Source organism: Pristiophorus japonicus, chromosome 6 (assembly GCF_044704955.1).
Source record: "Pristiophorus japonicus isolate sPriJap1 chromosome 6, sPriJap1.hap1, whole genome shotgun sequence".
Classification (NCBI taxonomy): domain Eukaryota; kingdom Metazoa; phylum Chordata; class Chondrichthyes; family Pristiophoridae; genus Pristiophorus; species Pristiophorus japonicus.
The window spans coordinates 47,211,579-47,232,537 of NC_091982.1; the positions used below are offsets into that span (position 1 = coordinate 47,211,579).

Genomic DNA, 20,959 nt, shown 5'->3' on the forward strand with positions numbered 1-20,959 from the left:
TCTGACTCAGAGGCAAGTGTGCTACCCACTGAGCCACAGCTGACACTACACTGTTGTGCTGGGCAAGCTTGATAACATCCTAATGCTCCAGCTAATTGTCACTCAATAAGATTCTTTTGTTTTTCTTGCAATTCCATGCATACTGTTATTGCTCCAATTCCATGCTGAATAGCAATATTCTCCTGATAGAAGAGTGCTTACTGTTTATAACATTCCAATACAGCTGTGACTAGCAAGAGCCATAACAGTATATCCACAATGGAAGAAAAAAAGACAGCAAATCAGAACTGCCTTCCAACATTTTGCACCAATGATTCATGATTTTACTCAGATTAATTTGGTAAGTGATGTCATCCCATGGCCACCTATTGGGAAAACTCAACCACCATACTAAGAACAATGCTCCCTTACCTACCATCATTTCTGCTACCTTCCAGGTTTTCTCACCTTACCTCTCCCCTCCAGAAAGGAACTACTTACCCTGGATGCAGCTCTATGTGCACAAGCAGCCAACATTACTTCAAAGAAGTGTCCATTTCTCATGTGTCTGCGCGAGCCAGTCACATACTATTGGTGGTGATAAAGCAACTGGCCCCCTTACAGCTTTAACCTGCTTATCCATCAGTCCATAAACAACTGATAGAAGAGTGCTGATCGGCTATGCAACTCTTGACAGCCATCACAGCCGAGCCCCTTCCTGTTCTGTTCTCCCTTTCCTGTCCGCACGCATTTCCAGCGGGGGCCTTTAGATAGTGGCCAGAAGGGGGCGCTCAGGTATTTTTTAATCGTTCATGGGTGTGGACAACGCCAGCAAGGCCAGCATTCATTGTCCTTGAGAAGCTGGTAGTCAGCCATCTTCTTGAATACAAATGAGTGTCTCACTAGGCCATTCAGAGGGCAGTTAAGAGTCAACCACATTGCTGTGGGTCTGGAGTCACATATAGGCCAGACCAGGTAAGGACACCAGATTTCCTTCCTGAAAGGATATCGGTGAACCAGATGGGTCTTAACAACAATCTGGTAGTTTCATGGTCACCATTACTGATACTAGCTTTTTTATTCCAGATTTTTATTTAACTGAATTTAAATTCCCCAGCTGCCATGGTGGGATTTGAACTCATATCTCCGGATCATTAGTCCAGGCCTCTGGATTACTCATCCAGCAACATAACCACTATGCTACCGTTTCCTAAATTAAATCAGCTTATTTTCCCCTCCTTAGCTTAAATGTCAATTACAGCAGTCCAACTGCAGCCTTAACTAAGATTGGCTGCCTCAGGAAAAACCAGGAATCAAACATGGGGCCTTTCTAATTGGTTTCGCTCAGGGCCACATTACATAATGGACTTATCAACTGAGCAAGGAATGTACCCATTACAGATTCAAAACCAATGATAGTTTCATTGCTATTTAATGGGAATTCACCTAGATTTATTCTCACGAGAAACATACTCTGCAATTGTAAGCAATTGACATTAAATTTATCCCCCATTCACCAAGAGAGATAGTAAGGGAAAAACTGCAAATGCTGGAAGTCTGAAATAAAACACAAAATGATGGGAATACACAGCAAGTCCATCAGTCTCTGAAAACAAAAAATACAAGTGGATATTTTGGATAAACCTCAAAACTGAAAAAAGATAGGCAAAAAGTGGGGGGGGGGGGGAAATACCACACAAAACAAGGTCACAGGTCAAATATGCTAAATACTAGGACAACAAGGTAGTTAATGGGTTTAATAACATACAAACTGGTTTTCTGGAAAAGTAGTTGAAAAAGCTGGGCGATATAAAAGTCATCTCAGTCAGGCCTTGAAAATAAACATGAGTGGGACAAAAGTCAAGTCAAAATTGAAGAAAGCAAAGTGAATCCATACAATTGCTTGTTGAGTCTGATGGCAAGCCAAGTGATGAAATGGACTCTCACAGGATGCATGAGTTGAGAAGACAATATTTGCACCAATCCATTAAGATTGTAGTGATGGTGGCTCCAAACCAGACCTAACATCCATACTATTATGGGATTGAAGTAGCACATTCCTGCACTTTTAGTCCGTTTCCCCAACAGTGATAAAACATAGTTTGCTTGCTACTGTATCTCCCACTCTACTTGACCAAATAACCTTGGATGTCTAAGGGCACAACAAAAATATTTTTTTCTCTCTAAATCATAATCACTCCAACTGGAATCTTAACTTTAAGCAAAATTTGAGATTAGCCAAGCTTCACTAACACCCAAGCCACTGGCAAGAGCACAAAATAGCAGCTTTGCCATGCAGAAATGGACATGGTCATGGTAGCTGTGAAGAACTCCATGGCTTAAGAGCATCCTGCCTTCTGGGAAGTAGATTTGGGAGCAATGTACAGAAAGAATAACGAAATTGGCAACTTTAAAGTCACAGCACAGGCACATAAAAGGTGGAAAATAACACAGTAGCAAAATGTAGATTAAAATGAAAAGTATTAATTTAAGTTCCTATTACATTTTGTTCCACCGCGAATACTTTCGCACTAAAATCTTTTTTGTGGCATGCCCTGGCAGCTACTTAGTTGGAAACAAAATTTGTCCCAATTTAAATGAACAGGATAAAAATTATGTAAGATTGTTTTTTTTCAAATGCCATTTTAGAACACTTACTTAAAAGTTTCACTTGCAAAAACAATGTGCAAATGCAACAGGGGACAATACCCCCAAACATAATTGGCATTCTGCATCTACAAACAGGATACTTTTGGCATGCTTGGGGGGTTAAGAAAGAAAGACTTGCATTTCTATAGAGCCTTTCAAGACCACCAGATGTCCCAAAATGCTTTACAGCCAATGAAGTACTTTTGAAGTGCAGTCACTGTTGTAATGTAGGAAACGCAGCAGCCAATTGGTGCACAGCAAGCTCCCACAAACAGTGATGTGATAATGACCAGATAATCTGTTTTTTTTTTAAGTGATGTTGGTTGAGGGATAAATATTGGCTGGGCACCATAGATAACATCCCCCCTCCCTTCCTGGCTCTTCTTCAAAATAGCACCATGGGATCTTTTACATCCATCTGTGAGAGAGAGAGAACAGACGGTGCCTCAGTTTAACACCTCATCCCAAAGTAGGGAGGAATATCAGCGTCTGAAGCTAATACTCAACTAACTCTAATGTGTCAAAACCTTTTTTTTTTAATTTCAATTAAAAGAAAAACAACTTTTAAAGAACAGTGTAAAGAGAGGGAGGGAGGGGAGTGGTGGATCAAAATTGTGCAATAAGTGAATAGCCCTAAACTGCATGCCTGCATAGGGAACCAAGTGCTTTAAACGCCCACAGGACACTTGTGTCCTTCAGTGCAAGGCCTAGGCAGGCCTGAAAACAGCCCACTAGTAAATATATCTCTGTATTGAAAAGGGGGAGTCTGGCTGTATATTTTTTTCAAACCCCTGGCCCATTTGACCTCTTGTGCCTGCCCTGATCACCAGATTTTTTTTGAGGGGGGGGCAACACGACCACTCAACACATTAAGATAAAACTCCTGTCTCGGGAGGAGGGAAGGATAAGGAGGGTAATTACCCCTCCCCCCCAAAAAAATTACACCAGGAAATATATATAAAGTGCAGAAGAAAATAATGACAAGAGTGACAGGCTTTTCTCTTCCTGGTTCATTAGAGGTGGCGACGTCGCGCCGATTTCCGAGCTAAAGCCACTTTTCCCCCCCTTCCCTCGCCTCGGCTCGGATGTTGGAGAACTCATTTACATCCACACAAAAGGAGGCAGGAAGTTCCTGGTAATTTAATTTGTTATTTTTCTCTCCCTCCCTCGCTTTCTGACTGTACTCACGGTTCCTCTCGGGCCTTGACAAGCGAGCAGAAGAAAGGAAAGAGAAGAAAGAGGCCGTGCTGGCCGGCGGCGCCGCTCGGTGCCTGCAGGGGGCGCTGCCGAGGCTGCACGCCGGCCAGCCGCCCCTCCCCCTCACACACCCCATATACACAGCAACTATACACACACCCCATAAACACAACTATACATACCCCATATATACAACTATACACACACTCCATATACACAACTATACACACATCCCATATACACAACTATACACACCCCATATACATACCCCATATACACAACTATACACAGTCCATATGCACAACTATACGCACCCCATATACACCAACAATACACAACTATACATACCCCATATTCACAACTATACACACACTCCATATACACCAACTGTACACAACTATACACACACCATATGCACAAATATACACACACCCCATATACACAACTATACACACACCCCATATACACAACCCATACACAACTATACACATACCCCATATACATCAATATCACCAACGATGCCTCCGCAAGATCCTACAAATCCCCTGGGAGGACAGGCGCAATAACATCAGCGTCCTCATTCAGGCTAATATCTCCAGCATTGAAGCACTGACCACACTCGATCAGCTCCGCTGGGCAGGCCACATAGTCCGCATGCCAGACATGAGACTCCCAAAGCAAGTGCTCTGCTCGGAGCTCCTTCATGGCAAACAAGCCAAAGGTGGGCAGCAGAAACGTTACAAGGGCACCCTCAAAGCCTCCCTGATAAAGTGCGACATCCCCACTGACACCTGGGAGACCCTGGCCCAAGACCGCCCTAAGTGGAGGAAGTGCATCTGGGAGGGCGCTGAGCACCTCGAGTCTCAACGCCGAGAGCGTGCAGAAATCAAGTGCAGGCAGCGGAAAGAGTGTGCGGCAAACCAGTCCCACCTACCCCTTCCCTCAACGACTATCTGTGGCTCTCATATTGGACTGTACAGCCACCAAAGAACTCACTTCAGGAGTGGAAGCAAGTCTTCCTCGATTCCGAGGAACTGCCTATGATGATGATAACCAACGATACACAACTATACACAAACCATTCACAACTATACACACACCATACACACCAATTATACACAAACCATACACACCAACTAGTCACACACCATGTACACAAACTATACACAAACTATATACACACTCCATACACAACTATACACAAACCATACACACAAACTATACACATCCCACACACAACAACTATATACACAAACCATACACACCATACACAACAACTATACACACAAACCATACACATACATCATAATCATCATATGTTCATAGGCAGTCCCTCGAAATCGAGAAAGACTTGCTTCCACTCCAAAAGTGAGTTCTCAGGTGACTGAACAGTCCAATACGGGAATTACAGTCTCTGTCACAGGTGGGACAGACAGTCATTGGAGGAAAGGGTAGGTGGAGAGTCTGGTTTGCGGCACGCTCCTTCCGCTGCCTGTGCTTGGTTTCTGCATGCTCTCGATGACGAGACTCGAGGTGCTCAGCGCCATCCCGGATGCTCTTCCTCCACTTAGGGTGGTCTTTGGCCAGGGATTCCCAGGTATCGGTGGGGATGTTGCACTTTATCAAGGAGGCTTTGAGGGTGTCTTTGAAACATTTCCACATGCCCCATACACACCAACTACACACACACCTCATTTGCAACAACTATACACACAAACCATATACACCCATTATACACACACAACTATACACCACAACTATACACACCCCATATACATACCATACACAACTACACACACCCCATACACAACTATACACACACCATACACAACTATACACACCCCATACACAACTATACACACCCCATATACACACGCTATACACAACAACTCCAGGTTTGAGATCCTGGTATTCAAACATTCTCTTCCTCAGGCGAACAAAGGCTGTGCTGGCTCACTGGAGGCGGTGTTGGACCTCGTCGTCGATGTCTGCCCTTGCTGATAGTAGGCTCTCGAGCTATGGAAAATGGTCCACATTCTCCAAGGCCGCGCCGTGGATTTTGATGACCGGGGGGCAGTGCTGTGAGGTGGGGTCAGGTTGGTGGAGGACCTTTGTCTTACGGATGTTTAGTGTAAGGCCCATGCTTTCGTACGCCTCGGTGAAGATGTTGACGATGGTTTGGAGTTCGGCCTCTGAATGTGCGCAGAAGCAAGCATTGTCCGCCTACTGTAGTTCGATGACAGAGGATGGGACGACCTTGGATCTAGTCTGGAGGCAACGAAGGTTGAACAGGTTCCCACTGGTTCTATAGATTAGTTTCACTCCAGCGGGGAGCTTGTTGAGAGTGTGATGGAGCATTGCAGCAGTAGTGATACCCACCCTCCTATATGGCTCAGAGACATGGACCATATACTAGACACCTCAAAGCACTGGAGAAGTACCACCAGCGCTACCCCCACAAGATCCTGCAAATCCATTGGGAGGATAGACGCACCAACTTCAGTGTTCTCGATCAGGCCAAAATCCCCAGCATCGAAGCACTGACCACACTCAACCAGCTCCGTTGGGTAGGCCACATCATCCGCATGCCTGACACGAGACTCTCAAAGCAAACGCTCTACTCGGAACTCTTACACGGCAAGCGAGCTCCAGGTGGGCAAAGGAAACGTTTCAAGGACAACCTCAAAGCCTCCATGATAAAATGCAACATCCCCACCGGCACCTGGGAATCCCTGGCCCAAGACCGTTCTAAGTGGAGGAAGGGCATCCGGGAGGGCGCTGAGCACCTCGAGTCTCGTCGCCGAGAGCATGCAGAAAACAAACGCAGACAGCGGAAGAAGCGTCCGGAAAACCAGACTACCCACCCACCCTTTCCTTCAACCACTGTCTGTCTCACCTGTGACAGCGACTGTAATTCCCATATTGGACTGTACAGTCACCTGAGAACTCACTTTTAGAGTGGAAGCAAGTCTTCCTCGATTTCGAGGGACTGCCTATGATGATGATGATGACACAACAACTATACACACCCCATACACATACACTATACACACACAAACCACACACACACAAACCCCACTCATACACACACACCCGCCACACACCAACAAACCATACACACACACCCCCCCATTTACAAACCATACATACACACCCCATATACACAGCCCATACACACAAACTATACACATCCCAAACACACAAACAAACCATACACACACACACACACACACACTCCATATACAAGCCATACACACACATACACCCATATGCACACCATACACATACACCCCCATATACACACCATACACAACCCATATACATCATACAAACCAACTATACATCCCCCATATACATACACACCCCATATACACACTACACAAACCATACACACACCTTATTGTGCATATAAGAACTCCACGAGACTGAGTACTGTGAGCTAAACTGAGTGTGACCTTAGTCTTCTTTATTACAACTCCAGAGTGCCTAAACAATATGGCAGCCAACCTTTTATACTGGCCTTGCACGTGTGTGCAGATGACCATTAGGACTCCAACAGTGGCAAGTGTTACATAGTTACATACATAACATCACTCCCTCCCAAAGTCTTCGGTACAAATTATTTATAAGATGAGGCAATCCGGAGCCCTTCGCTCCCTGGTTGATCGTCTAAGTTCAAACCCTGGCATGTGTGAGTTGGCCGGACCATTGCTGCACTGCACCGTGGCTGGTCTGACCGGACTGTCAGGAATAGTGGGTTCATCCTCATGATTGACAGTTGGTTGGGTGTGTGTTGGTGGATCGTCGATGGTGATGTCCTCTTCAAGTCGTTCCTGGTTGTCAGTAAATCGCAGTTTGGTCTGATCTAAATGCTTTCTGCACGTTTGGCCATTTAATAGTTTGATTATAAACACCCTATTCCCTTCCTTGGCAAAAACAGTGCCAGCAACCCACTTGGGACACATGCCAGGGTTTGAACTTAGACGATCAACCAGGGAGCGAAGGGCTCCGGATTGCCTCAACTTGTAAATAATTTGTACCGAAGACTTTGGGAGGGAGTGATGTTATGTATGTAACTATGTAATACTTGCCACTGTAATTCAGGACAAACATAGGGTCGTTAACACGTGAAACAGCCGTGATCGTGGAACATGTTCTGCTGGTGTCGCCGGCTTTCCACGTGATTACTAAGATCCCGGTGGACTCGGGAGAGCCTGGTTTTGAGGGCTCCCTTCATTAACAATTCTGCCGGGAGAACCCCGGTGAGTGAGTGGGGTCGCATCCAGTAACTGAGTAGAATGCGAGACAAGCGGGAGCCGTCCATCACACGTTTCATGCTCTGCTTGATTGTTTGGACTGCCCGCTCTGCTTGACCATTAGACACGGGCTTAAACGGAGCAGACCTGACATGTTTGATGCCATTGCGGGTCATAAACTCCTTGAATTCCGAGCTGGTGAAACACAGTCCATTGTCATTGACAAGGACGTCGGGCAAGCCATGGGTGGCGAACATGGCCCAGAAGCTTTCAATGGTGGCTGTGGACGTGCTGGATGACATGATTATGCATTCAATCCATTTGGAGTAAGCGTCCACAACTATTAAATACATCTTTCCTAGAAAGGGGCCGGCAAAGTCTACGTGGATCCTGGACCACGGTTTGGAGGACCATGACCACAGAGTCAGTGGAGCCTCCCTTGGTGCATTGCTCAGTTGCAAGCAAGTGTTGCACTGATGCACGCATGACTCCAAGTCCAAGTCAATGCCGGGCCACCAAACATGCGACCTGGCAATTGCCTTCATCATGACAATGTCTGGGTAGGTACTGTGTAGGTCGCGTATAAACGTTTCCCTGTCTTTTTTTGGTAAAACCACACGATTACCCCATAAGGGACAATCCAACTGGATGGACATTTCATCTTTGCGTCGGTGAAACGGCTTAATTTCATCTTGCATTTCCCCGGGAACAGCCGACCAGTTCCCATTTAGGACACAACTCTTTATTAATGATAGCACAGGATCCTGGCTGGTCCAGGTCCTGATCTGGCAAGATGTGATAGGTGACCAACCCCTCGCTCTCAAAAGCAAGTCTGCGGGCTGTGCCATTTCAACCCCAGTGGGTTGAGAGCATCGGCACAGTTTTCAGTGCCTGGTCTGTGGCGGATAACATAGTCATAAGCGGATAATGTTAGTGCCCACCTTTGGATGTGGGACGAAGCATTGGTATTTATACCTTTGCTCTCTGAAAATAGCGAAATGAGCGGCTGTGGTCAGTTTCAAGCTCAAACCGAAGTCCAAATAGGTATTGGTGCATTTTCTTAACCCCATATACACATGCTAACGCCTCTTTCTCGACCATACTATAGGCTCTCTCAGCCTTAGACAGACTTCTAGACGCACATGCAACCAGTTGGAGGTTGCCTGATACATTGACACAGCCGACCCCATACGATGAGGCGTCATAAGCTAGCACTAAACGTTTACATGGGTCATAGTGTACAAGTAACTTATTTGAACATAGCAGGTTCCTGGCCTTCTCAAAGGCTGTATCTTGAGATTTGCCCCAAACCCAGTTGTCACCCTTACGCAGCAACATGTGCAAAGGCTCTAACAACGTGCTCAACCGGATAGAAAGTTACAAAAATAGTTGAGGAATCCCAGGAACGAACGCAGCTCCGTCACATTCTGTGGTCTGGGTGCATTCTTGAAGGCCTCTGTTTTTGAGTCTGTGGGCCTGATGCTGTCTGCTGCAATCTTTCTCCCCAAAAATTCGACTTTTGGCACCAGGCAAACACACTTGGAGCATTTCAGCCTGAGTCCCACTCTGTCTAGGCGACTTAGAACCTCTTCCAGGTTGTGTAGATGTTCGATGGTGTCACGACCAGTGATCTGGATGTAGTCTTGAAACACAACGGTGCGCAGAACAGATTTCAGTAAACTCTCCATGTTTCTCTGGAAAATGGCTGCAGCCAAGCGAATCCCGAAAGGGCACCTGTGGTATATAAACAGCCCTTTGTGTGTGTTGATACACGTCAGTCTTTTCGAAGATTCACCCAGCTCCTGTGTCATGTAGGTGGAGGTTAGGTCCAATTTGGTGAACGACTTCCCCCCCCCTGCTAACGTTGCGAACAGGTCATCTGCCTTGGGCAGCGGGTACTGGTCCTGTAGTGAGACTCAGTTAATCGTTACCTTGTAGTCTCCGCAGATTCTGACTGTGCCATCGCTTTTCAACACAGGAACAATTGGACTGGCCCACTCATTGAACTCAACTGGCGATATGATTCCTTCATGTTGGAGTCTGTCCAGTTCGATCTCAACCTTCTCCCTCATCATGTACAGAACTGCCCGAGCCTTGTGATGGACAGGCCGTGCATCGGGGCCTAGATGGATCTGTACCTTGGCACCTGTGAAGTTGCCAATGCCTGGTTCGAATAGTGAGGGAAACTTGCTCAGCACCTGAGCACACGCGGCGTCATCCACTGAAGACAGTGCTTTGATGTCATTCCAATTCCAACTAATCTTTTCTAGCCAGCTTCTGCCGAACAGCATTGGGCCATTGCCTGGAACAATCCACAATGATAGGTCATGCACAGCTCCATCATACAATACCTTCACTGCCGCACTTCCAATGACTGGTATCTCTTTGGTGTAGGTTCGCAGCTTTGCATTAATCGGGCTCAGTTTGGGCCTTTGTGCTTTATTGCCCCACAGTTTCTCGAAAGCCTTGTGGCTCATTATTGACTGATTTGCACCCATGTCCAACTCCATGGATACTGGAATTCCATTTAATTTGACTTTCAGCATTATAGGAAGGTTCTTGGTGGTGAAGGTATGTACCCCATACACTTTTCCTCAGGTTAAGTTGCCTGTGCTGCGTGATCCATGCCGGATCGATCATCCTCTGCCACGTGGTATGTCGCAGCACGTTTTCACATTTGCTGGAGGTGCCACATCGTTGCACAGACTTTGCACACGTCGTGCTTGAATCAACATTGATGGGCCCTATGATTACCCCAGCAGCGCCAACACGGTGCTAATGGATTCACATTCACCCCCGATGGCGGACTCTGAGTTATCACAGGTCTTGCAGCCGCAGACGTATATGCCCTGCCATATGCAGTTCGGCCTGCTAGCGACATCATTTTATGCACAGAACTTGTCGGTGAGTTCGATGTTGAGAAGATATCTGTTTGGTGTTATAGTCTGTGGCCATGCATGCTTGGGCGATTGCAATGGCCCTGCTCAGGTCTAGGATTTCGGCAGCTAGCAGCTTTCGAAGAATGACCTCGTGGCTGATGCCCAGCATGAAAAAGTCCCACAGCATTTGCCCCAACGCAGCTCCAAAATTGCAAGGTCCCGCGAGGCGTCTCAGGTCGGCGACATAATCCGCCACGTCCTGGCCCCTGGAGCAATGGTGCGTGTAAAAACGATATCTGGCCATGAGGATACTCTCCTTCGGCTTGAGGTGGTCCCGAAGCAGCGTGCGCAACTCAGTATATTCCTTCTCCGTTGGTTTTGTCGGTGCGAGCAGATTCTTGATGAGGCCGTATAGTTGAGGCCCACAGACGGTGAGGAGAACTGCCCTGCACTTGGCCGTGTTAGTGTCTCCTTCCAGCTCGTTGGCACGAAGTACTGGTCGAGATGCTCGACGAAGGCTTCCCAATCATCACCCTCTATCAATCTCTCTAATATTCCAATGGCAGCCATGGTTGCATGAAGGTATTCTGTTACTCGTCGCTAATTATTGTGTATACAAGAATTCCACGAGGCTGAGTACTGTGAACTAAACTAAGTGTGACCTTAATCTTCTTTATTACAACTCCAGAGTGCCTAAACAACATGGCAGCCAACCTTTTATACTGGCCCTGCACGTGTGTGCAGGTGACCATTAGGACTCCAATAGTCGCACCCTCTGGTGGCAAGTATAACATAGTTACATACATAACACACCCCATACACATAAACCAGACACAGTGGCATAACTACGCCAATTCAGCCAATGCAGTGGCATTGGGGTCCTCGCCTGAAGTGGGGCCCACCATCTGCTTCCTCGTGAACTCATTGGCGGTGTGGCTCAGCTGGAAAACGTTCTCGTCCATCCTCGTGGTGAAAGTTTTGAACCTGTCGACCCTGCTTTACACTTTCTGCAGGTCGAGAGGGCTCTGCGGGGTGCTGAGCATCAGGAAGAAGTTGTCCCCCATCATGTCGTCTTTCTCGGCTTTCCTCTTGCCCTGCTTCCAAGCCTTCTCGTCGTTGCAGGTGAGAAAGTGCTGGAAGGCATCGCAGTGGATCACCACCGTGTCGTCATGTGGTTCATTCACAGGGTCAGCCCTTTCTTCCGCTTGGAGATGAAGTCCTCCTCGAAGCGGCTGGTGGCTTGCTTCTCGGGGTATGGGGCATTGAGATGACGGGGAACTTCTCCACCAGCAGGCCGTACAGCCAGTCGAATTGCTTGTCGCGCTGGTTGACCGGGCACTGGGTATGTCTGGGCATCAGGTGGTACGAGATGTAGCTCTTGATGCCCTTGAACTTGGTCTGCTCGGTGGGCTTGTCGATGGAGCAGGCAAATGGATAAGGGTTCTCCTGCCACTCGGGGCCGTGCGGGCGGGCCGGCTGCCACGCAGATCTTGTCGCCATCCTTGATGAAGCCGGCCGCCTCGCCCAGGATGAACGCCTCGCCACCCGACTTGACGAAGTTGGCGAAGCGGTTAAGGTTCCTGCTGACCGTGGCCATGCTCTTGGAGGAGGAGGCGGTGGCCGAGGAGGAGGACACCGATCCCCCGACATTCCGGCTGCTGGCCCCCGTGCTCACTCGATAACGGCCTGTCCCGTCAAGATCAGAGAACCCACCGTTGCTGCCACCTCCCCCGCTCCCACCCTCGTCCGCCACCGTCGCGTTATCATCCCAGTCGTCGCCATTGCCGCTGCCTGACGCCTGGTGCTGCAGCCCCACCAGGACCAGTCCCCCGAGGCCGCTGCCGCCCGTTTGGGCGAGAGGCGGGGGGCAGAAGATGCTGGCAGTGGGGCAGACCGGCAGGGGGAAGTCACTGGGGGTCTGAGGCTGAGGCGGCGCTGGGCTATCGTTGGCATAGCAGGAGGCAGGAGTCTCGGTGGCACCAGCACCGGGCGCAGCGTCGATTCCCCCCCCCCGCTCCCAGCCTGCAGGATTACGAGGCCGGGAAGAGGCCCCTCTGGCCACTGCTGTTGGCCCCCTCCAGCCAGCCCTCGATGTCGTGCTCACTGTACACGGTCAGTACCTCGTCCTCCCACACCAAGATCTCACCCACATTCTCGCTCTGGAAATCGTACAGAGCCTGAGCCTGGAGTGCCATCGTCCCGCTGTCCGCACCCGGCTCAGCTCCGCTCCCGGACTTCGCGGTAGCTCCCCACCCCATAAACCCGCCCTCACACCAGTCCTGGCTCCCCCTCACACCGCCTCCCCCAGACTCCGAACTCCCTCTTCGACGCCCTGGACCCCCTCACTCGAGGAGCGGCTGCATGGGGTCTTCCCTGGCCGGCTGCACTTTTCCCTGTCGTTCTGTGATTTTTTTAAATCTATGTTTGCATTGGGGCCCACATCCTCTAGTTACTATACACGCACAATATACACACACACAAACAAACCATACACACACACCACATATACACCCTATACACACACACACCATATACACAACATATCCACATACACCATACACACACCCCATATACACACCACACACACACACACACACACACCATAAACACACCCCATATACACACCATACACACATCCCATATACACACCCCCATCATAGGCAGCCCCTCGAATCGAGGGTGACTTGCTTCCACGTCAAAAAGTTCACAGGGTCCCAAACTAAATTTTGAAGGGTGAAAGATGCCTGTGCATGAATTTTTTTAACGTGTGGTGGCCGTTGCACACTAGCAAGGATTAACCAAGACGACTGGAGACCAGCTCTGCTGCACGGACCTAGCGTGCACACATATCACAGTGTGGGCTGGCCCGTGCTGCCCCTGGGCCCTCGGCTCTTCTGGGCCCCAAACACGCACCTCTCCTGGGCCCCGAACACATCCCTCTACAATCTCTTGCCGCTCCTTCGCCCCGGCCTTGCCGCTCCTGCTGTGGCTGCCCACGCTCCAATCACCGACCTGGATCTTGGTGATGTCACACTTCACTGCCGTTGCTCTCCTGCTCCAGCACGTGCTGCTCCCTGGAGTGGTATGCTGCCACGCTGCTCCTTCCGCTCCCCAGCCTGCTCCAATGGTGCACCATCGGAGCAGGCCGGGGCGCGGAAGGAGCAGTGTGGCGGCCTAGCCCAGCAGGCTGAGCGGCCCCCAACCTGCGAGCATCATACACACACACACACACACATACACACACACACCATATACACACCATACACACACACACCAAATACACACTATACACACACAAACCATGCATGCACACACACACCACACACAATCCCTATACACACCCCATACACACACACACACACACACACCCATACACTATACACACCCCATACACACATACACGCATACACACCCCATACACTCACACACACACAAATTGTACAACCCCTCCCCAACACACACACACACACCCCACACTACACACCCCACACACGATACACACCCCATACACACACACCCCCCATCCACACACACACACACACACACACCATACAGCCCCTTCCACTCTGGGACACAAGAACTACCTGATCATCAGACCCTGGCCACAGGTTCCTGGCCTCATAGCAAGCACAAATGCAATAACACTGTGTGCAGGGTGAAGTTAAGGCTATGTGGAACATGCAATAATACTGTGTGCAGAGTGAAGGTAGGGCTATGTGGAACATAACCGCCAACCTTCACATCCCTTCCCTTCCCCACTATCCCTTCTAACTCTGGGTCACAAGAACCACCTGATGATGATACGAGCCTGACCACATGTTTCTGGCCTTGTGCTGGGGTCACCAACCCTCCAGGATTGTCCTGGACTCTCCTGGAATGGAAAACTGATCCCCAGGGCACTGCTGCGTACAATCCTGGAGGAAAATCATTGTGGCATTAAAAAACATTGTGCTTTTAAAAAAAAGTGTCATGTACGTAACCACAATGTAACACCACTGTATTAATGTATACTCTCAACCTAGATGCACACCTTGACCACAAGGGGTGAACTTGTGGGAGATACTCCTTACCTGATCGCACAGGTATAAAAAGGGAGGTCCCACGCAGGGTCATCATCTTTGGAGTCCTGTGAATAAAGAGTTAAGGTCACAGAGTGACCTTGTCCCCAGAATGTGCCTCATGTGGTTTCATGCTGTAGAGTAAGGACTTTACATTGACGACGAGAAACGGGAATCCACGGCCCACGAGAATGGCCACCAGTAGCACAGAGGAACGGTACTGTGTTGGGGAAGATGGACGATTTTGTCGAGAGGCTTCAGCAAAGCTTCGTTACGAAAGAATGGCTGGGGGATGCAGCGGCTGACAAGCGAAGAGTTCATCTTTTGACCAGCTGCGGACCAAAGACTTACGCGCTCATGAAGGACCAACTAGCACCCGAAAAGCCAGCAGACAAAACCTTTGAAGAACTTAGCAAATTGATCGGGGAGCATCTCAAACCGGCGAGTAGCATACATATGGCCCGACACAGATTCTACACCCACCGACGTCGTGAAGGACAGAGCATACCGGACATCATAGCGGACTTCCGGCGTTTGGCCAGCCTCTGTAAGTTCACAGACGGCTGCAGGGGGAGATGCTAAGGGACTTCTTTATCGAGGGCATCGGTCATGCGGGAATTTTCCATAAATTAATTGAGCCCAAGGATTTGACCTTGGAAGCGGCGGCGTTGATAGCTCAAACTTTCATGGCAGGGAAGGAAGAGACGAAAATAATATACGCGCGCAATTCTGCCTCTAAAGCGCCGATGGATCAGGGGGTCAACATCATCAATGCGATTCAGAGCCCCGCAGGCAGGCAAGGGCAGTCCAAGATGCCCCAGGCAGCAATAGACCCCAGAGTAGGACTTCAACAGAGACAATGGCAGGCTGAACAGACATTCACGTCATCACAGGGGACAATGCGGCCCAGGATGGGGCCATTTACACCCACTAATAGGGTACTTAAGAGCAGACAAAGGGACAATCAGCACGGAATGCCTGGCCATAGTCCCTTTGTTCCCAACAATAGAAACTTTAACATGCTGGAGGTGTGGGGGAAAACACTCAGCTAGATCTTGCAGATTTCAACAGTTTGTCTGCAGGAACTGCAATCTCAGTGGCCACTTAACTCGAATGTACAGGAACTCTGCTACAAGACTAATATATGAGGCGGATGGACCAGAAGAATGCACAGTTCCTGCAGTCAGCCCGGACAGCTCGGAATCACCACAGGTGACAGACACTCACGTCAGTGTCCAACAACCAGAGCCCCAACTGCGGCGCTCCACGAGGGAGCGTAGACTACCTGAAAAACGAAACCTATGATCCCAATAAGACTTTGGGGGGGGGGGGCGGGGGGGAGGTGATGTCATGTATGTAACCACAATGTAACACCACTGTATTACTGTATACTCTCAACTTAGATGCACACCTTGACCACAAGGGGTGAACTTGTGGGAGACACTCCTTACCTGATCACACAGGTAGAAAAAGGGAGGTCCCCCGCAGGGTCAGCGTCTTTGAAGTCCTGTGAATAAAGAGTTATGGTCACAGAGTGACCTTGTCCCCAGAATGTGCCTCGTGTGATTTCATGCTGTAGAGTAAGGACTTTACAAAAATCTTTTAGCATCTTTGCTTATTAGTTATGAAAACAAAATGGAGAGGAAGAAAAAGGCTGTTAGACTGACGTTGAGAATCATCCAATTGGGTAAAGAAGGCAAAAGAAAAGAGGGTTGAATTGGTGTGCCAGTAACCTGAGCTGTTCTCAAGCACACCCTAAGTGGCATCTCCAAGTGTTATTGCAGAGATTGGGAGTAGCTTGATTTTTTATTTTTTGTGTTAATAATTATGTGTTCACTAGGGAAACCTAAAAAAAAAATGGAGGGAATAAAAGACATTTGCTGGATCTTCCTAGTCTCTATGGCTCATCACCACCAAATACAATGGATGTGCCCCATGAACCATCAGGGGAGTACGCTAGATTTTTTTTTGCAAAAGAATTTTGTCAGGATTGTCCAAGTCTCTTGTTCATCCCTGATTATAATCGCTCCACCATTGGCGGCCGTGCCTTCAGCTGCCTCGGCCCTAAGCTCTGGAATTCCCTTCCTAAACCTCTCTGCCTCTCTACCTTTCTCTCCTCCGTTAAGACACTCCTTAAAACCCACCTCTTTGACCAAGATCTGCCCTAATATCTCCTTATGTCGGAGAGGCGGGAGTCCAGGGAGCAGAGTCTGTGGAGACCTATAAAAGGCCCACACTCTAGTCCGGAGAGTCAGAGAGCCCAGCCGGTGCAGCTGCAGCGGGGTGAGAAGGCAAAAAAGTAGAAAGAAATTGAAAGGTGATGTCACAGCCAAGGGGGTAAGTGATTGGCTGGTGATTGATAAGTAGGTTTTCTTTTTCTTTTCTAAATCAGTAAGTAACATTTAGCATTGTTGTTGCCAAATTAAGTTAATCTAGGGGTTAAGTCATGGCAGGAGAGCTTGGACACGTGTTGTGCTCCTCCTGTACTATGTGGGAATTCAGGGATGCTTCCGGTGCCCCTGACGACTACGTGTGCGGGAAGTGTATCCGCCTGCAGATCCTGACAGACTGCATTGCAGCACTGGAGCTGCAGGTGGATTCACTCTGGAGCATCCACGATGCTGAGAATGATGTGAATAGCACGTTTAGTGAGTTGCTCTTACCGCAGGAAAAGGGTACACAGCCAGATAGGGAATGGAAGACCAACAGGAAGAGCAGTGGAAGGAAGGTAGTGCAGGGGTCCCCTGTGGTCATCCCCCTGCAAAACAGATACACCGCTTTGGGTACTGTTGAGGGGGATGACTCATCAGGGGAGAGCAACAGCAGCCAAGTTCATGGCACCATGGGTGGCTCTGCTGCACAGGAGGGCAGGAAAAAGAGTGAGAGAGCTATAGTCATAGGCGATTCAATTGTAAGGGGAATAGATAGATGTTTCTGCAGCCACAACCGAGACTCCAGGATGGTATGTTGCCTCCCTGGTGCAAGGGTCAAGGATGTCTCGGAGCGGGTACAGGACATTCTAAAAAGGGAGGGTGAACAGCCAGTTGTCGTGGTGCATATAGGTACCAACGATATAGGTAAAAAATGGGATGAGGTCCTACGAGACGAATTTAGGGAGCTAGGAGTTAAATTAAAAAGTAGGACCTCAAAAGTAGTAATCTCAGGATTGCTACCAGTGCCACGTGCTAGTCAGAGTAGGAATCGCAGGATAGCTCAGGTGAATACGTGGCTTGAGCAGTGGTGCAGAAGGGAGGGATTCAAATTCCTGGGACATTGGAACCGGTTCTGGGGGAGGTGGGACCAGTACAAAGTGGACGGTCTGCACATGGGCAGGACCGGAACTAATGTCCTAGGGGGAGTGTTTGCTAGTGTTGTTTGGGAGGAGTTAAACTAATATGGCAGGGGGATGGGAACCTATGAAGGGAGACAGAGGGGAATAAAATGGAGCCAGAAGCAAAAGATAGAAGAGAGAATAGTAAAAGTGGAGGGCAGGTAAACCCAAGGCAAAAAACAAAAAGGGCCACTTTACAGCAGAATTCTAAAGTGTATTAAAATACAAGCCTGAAGGCTCTGTGCCTCAATGCGAAGAGTATTCGGAATAAGGTGGACGAATTAACTGCGCAGATAGCATTAACGGATACGATGTACATCACGGAGACATGGCTCCAGTGTGACCAAGGCTGGGAACTCAACATTCAGGGGTATTCAGCATTTAGGAAGGATAGACAGAAAGGAAAAGGAGGTGGGGTGGCGTTGCTGGTTAAAGAGGAAATTAATGCAATTGTAAGGAAGGACATTAGCTTGGATGATGTGGAATCGGTATGGGTGGAGCTACGGAATACCAAAGGGCAGTAAACGTTAGTGGGAGTTGTGTACAGGCTACCAAATAGTAGTAGTGAGGTTGGGGACAGCATCAAACAAGAAATAAGGATGTGTGCAATAAAGGTACAGCAGTAATCATGGGTGATTTTAATCTACATATTGATTGGGCTAACCTAACTGGTAGCAATGCGGTGGAGGAGGATTTCCTGAAGTGTATTAGGGATGGTTTTCTAGACCAATATGTTGAGGAACCAACCAGAGAGCTGGCCATCCTAGACTGGGTGATGTGTAATGAGAAGGGACTAATTAGCAATCTTGTTGTGCGAATCCCCTTGGGGAAGAGTAACCATAATATGGTAGAATTCTTTATTAAGATGGCGAGTGACAAAGTTAATTCAGAAACAAGGGTCCTGAACTTATGGAAAGGTAACTTTGATGGTATGAGGTGCGAATTGGCTAGATTAGACTGGCAAATGATACTGAAAGGGTTGACGGTGGATAGGCAATGACAAACCTTTAAAGATCATATGGACGAACTTCAATAATTGTACATCCCTGTCTGGAGTAAAAATAATACGGGGAAGGTGGCTCAACCATAGCTAACAAGGGAAATTAAGGATAGTGTTATATCCAAGGAAGAGGCATACAAATTAGCCAGAAAAAGTAGCAAGCCGGAGGACTGGGAGAAATTTAGAATACAGAAGAGGAGGACAAAGGGTTTAATTAAGAGGGGGGAAATAGAGTACGAGTGGAAGCTTGCCGGAAACATTAAAAAATTACTGCAAAAGCTTCTATAGATATGTGAAGAGAAAAAGATTAGTGAAGACAAACGTATGTCCCTTGCAGTCGGATTTGGGTGAATTTATAATGGGGAACAAAGAAATAGCAGACCAATTGAACAAGTACTTCGGTTCTGTCTTCACAAAGGAAAACACAAATAACCTTCCGGATGTACTAGGGGACCGAAGGTCTAGTGAGAAGGAGGAACTGAAGGATATCCTTATTAGGCGGGAAATTGTGCTAGGGAAATTGACGGGATTGAAGGCCGATAAATCCCCAGGGCCTGATAGTCTACATCCCAGAGTACTTAAGGAAGTGGCCCTAGAAATAGTGGATGCATTGGTGATAATTTTCCAACAGTCTATTGACTCTGGATCAGTTCCTATGGACTGGAGGGTTGCTAATGTAACACCACTTTTTAAAAAAGGAGGGAGAGAGAAAACGGGTAATTATAGTCCAGTTAGCCTGACATTAGTAGTGGGCAAAATGTTGGAATCAATCATTAAGGATGAAATAGCAGCGCATTTGGAAAGCAGTGATAGGATTGGTCCAAGTCAGCGTGGATTTATGAAGGGGAAATCATGCTTGACAAATTTTCTGGAATTTTTTGAGGATGTAACTAGTAGAGTGGACAGGGGAGAACCAGTGGATGTGGTGTATTTGGACTTTCAAAAGGCTTTTGACAAGGACCCACACAAGAGATTGGTGTGCAAAATCAAAGCACATGGTATTGGGGGTAATGTACTGACGTGGATAAGGAACTGGTTGGCAGACAGGAAGCAGAGAGTCGGGTTAAACGGGTCCTTTTCAGAATGACAGGCATTGACTAGTGGAGTGCCGCAGGGCTCAGTGCTGGGACCCCAGCTCTTCACAATATATATTAATGATTTAGATGATGGAATTGAGTGTAATATCTCCAAGTTTGCAGATGACACTAAACTGGGTGGCGGTGTGAGCTGTGAGGAGGATACGAAGCGGCTGCAGGGTGATTTGGACAGGTTAGGCGAGTGGGCAAATACATGGCAGATGCAGTATAATGTGGATAAATGTGAGATTATCCACTTTGGGGGCAAAAACATGAAGGCAGAATATCATCTGAATGGCGGCAGATTAGGAAAAGGGGAGGTGCAGCGAGACCTGGGTGTCATGGTTCATCAGTCATTGAAGGTTGGCATGCAGGTACAGCAGGCGGTGGAGAAGACAAATGGTATGTTGGCCTTCATAGCAAGGGGATTTGAGTATAGGAGCAGGGAAGTCTTACTACAGTTGTACAGGCCTTGATGAGGCCCCACCTAGAATATTGTGTTCAGTTTTGGTCTCTTAATCTGAGGAAGGACGT

At 48.2% G+C, this 20,959-nt stretch overlaps 1 protein-coding gene and 1 pseudogene across 3 annotated transcripts in view; both read right to left on the reverse strand.

Moving 5' to 3' along the window:
* Positions 1-3,898, reverse strand: part of zbtb33 (zinc finger and BTB domain containing 33) — a 39,403-nt gene extending 35,505 nt beyond the window's left edge. The window contains exon 1 of one of the 3 annotated variants that reach the window (XM_070882817.1): positions 3,817-3,898. The gene's annotated coding sequence lies outside the window, so the exon portion shown is untranslated. Of the gene's footprint in view, positions 1-1,747; positions 1,836-3,816 lie in introns of those variants that run through there. The other 2 variants (XM_070882814.1, XM_070882815.1) reach the window with 2 other exon arrangements.
* A 7,907-nt stretch (positions 3,899-11,805) lies between these two features.
* On the reverse strand, positions 11,806-13,155 carry LOC139266106 (sorting nexin-18-like; annotated as a pseudogene).
* Between the last annotated feature and the right edge of the window lie 7,804 nt (positions 13,156-20,959).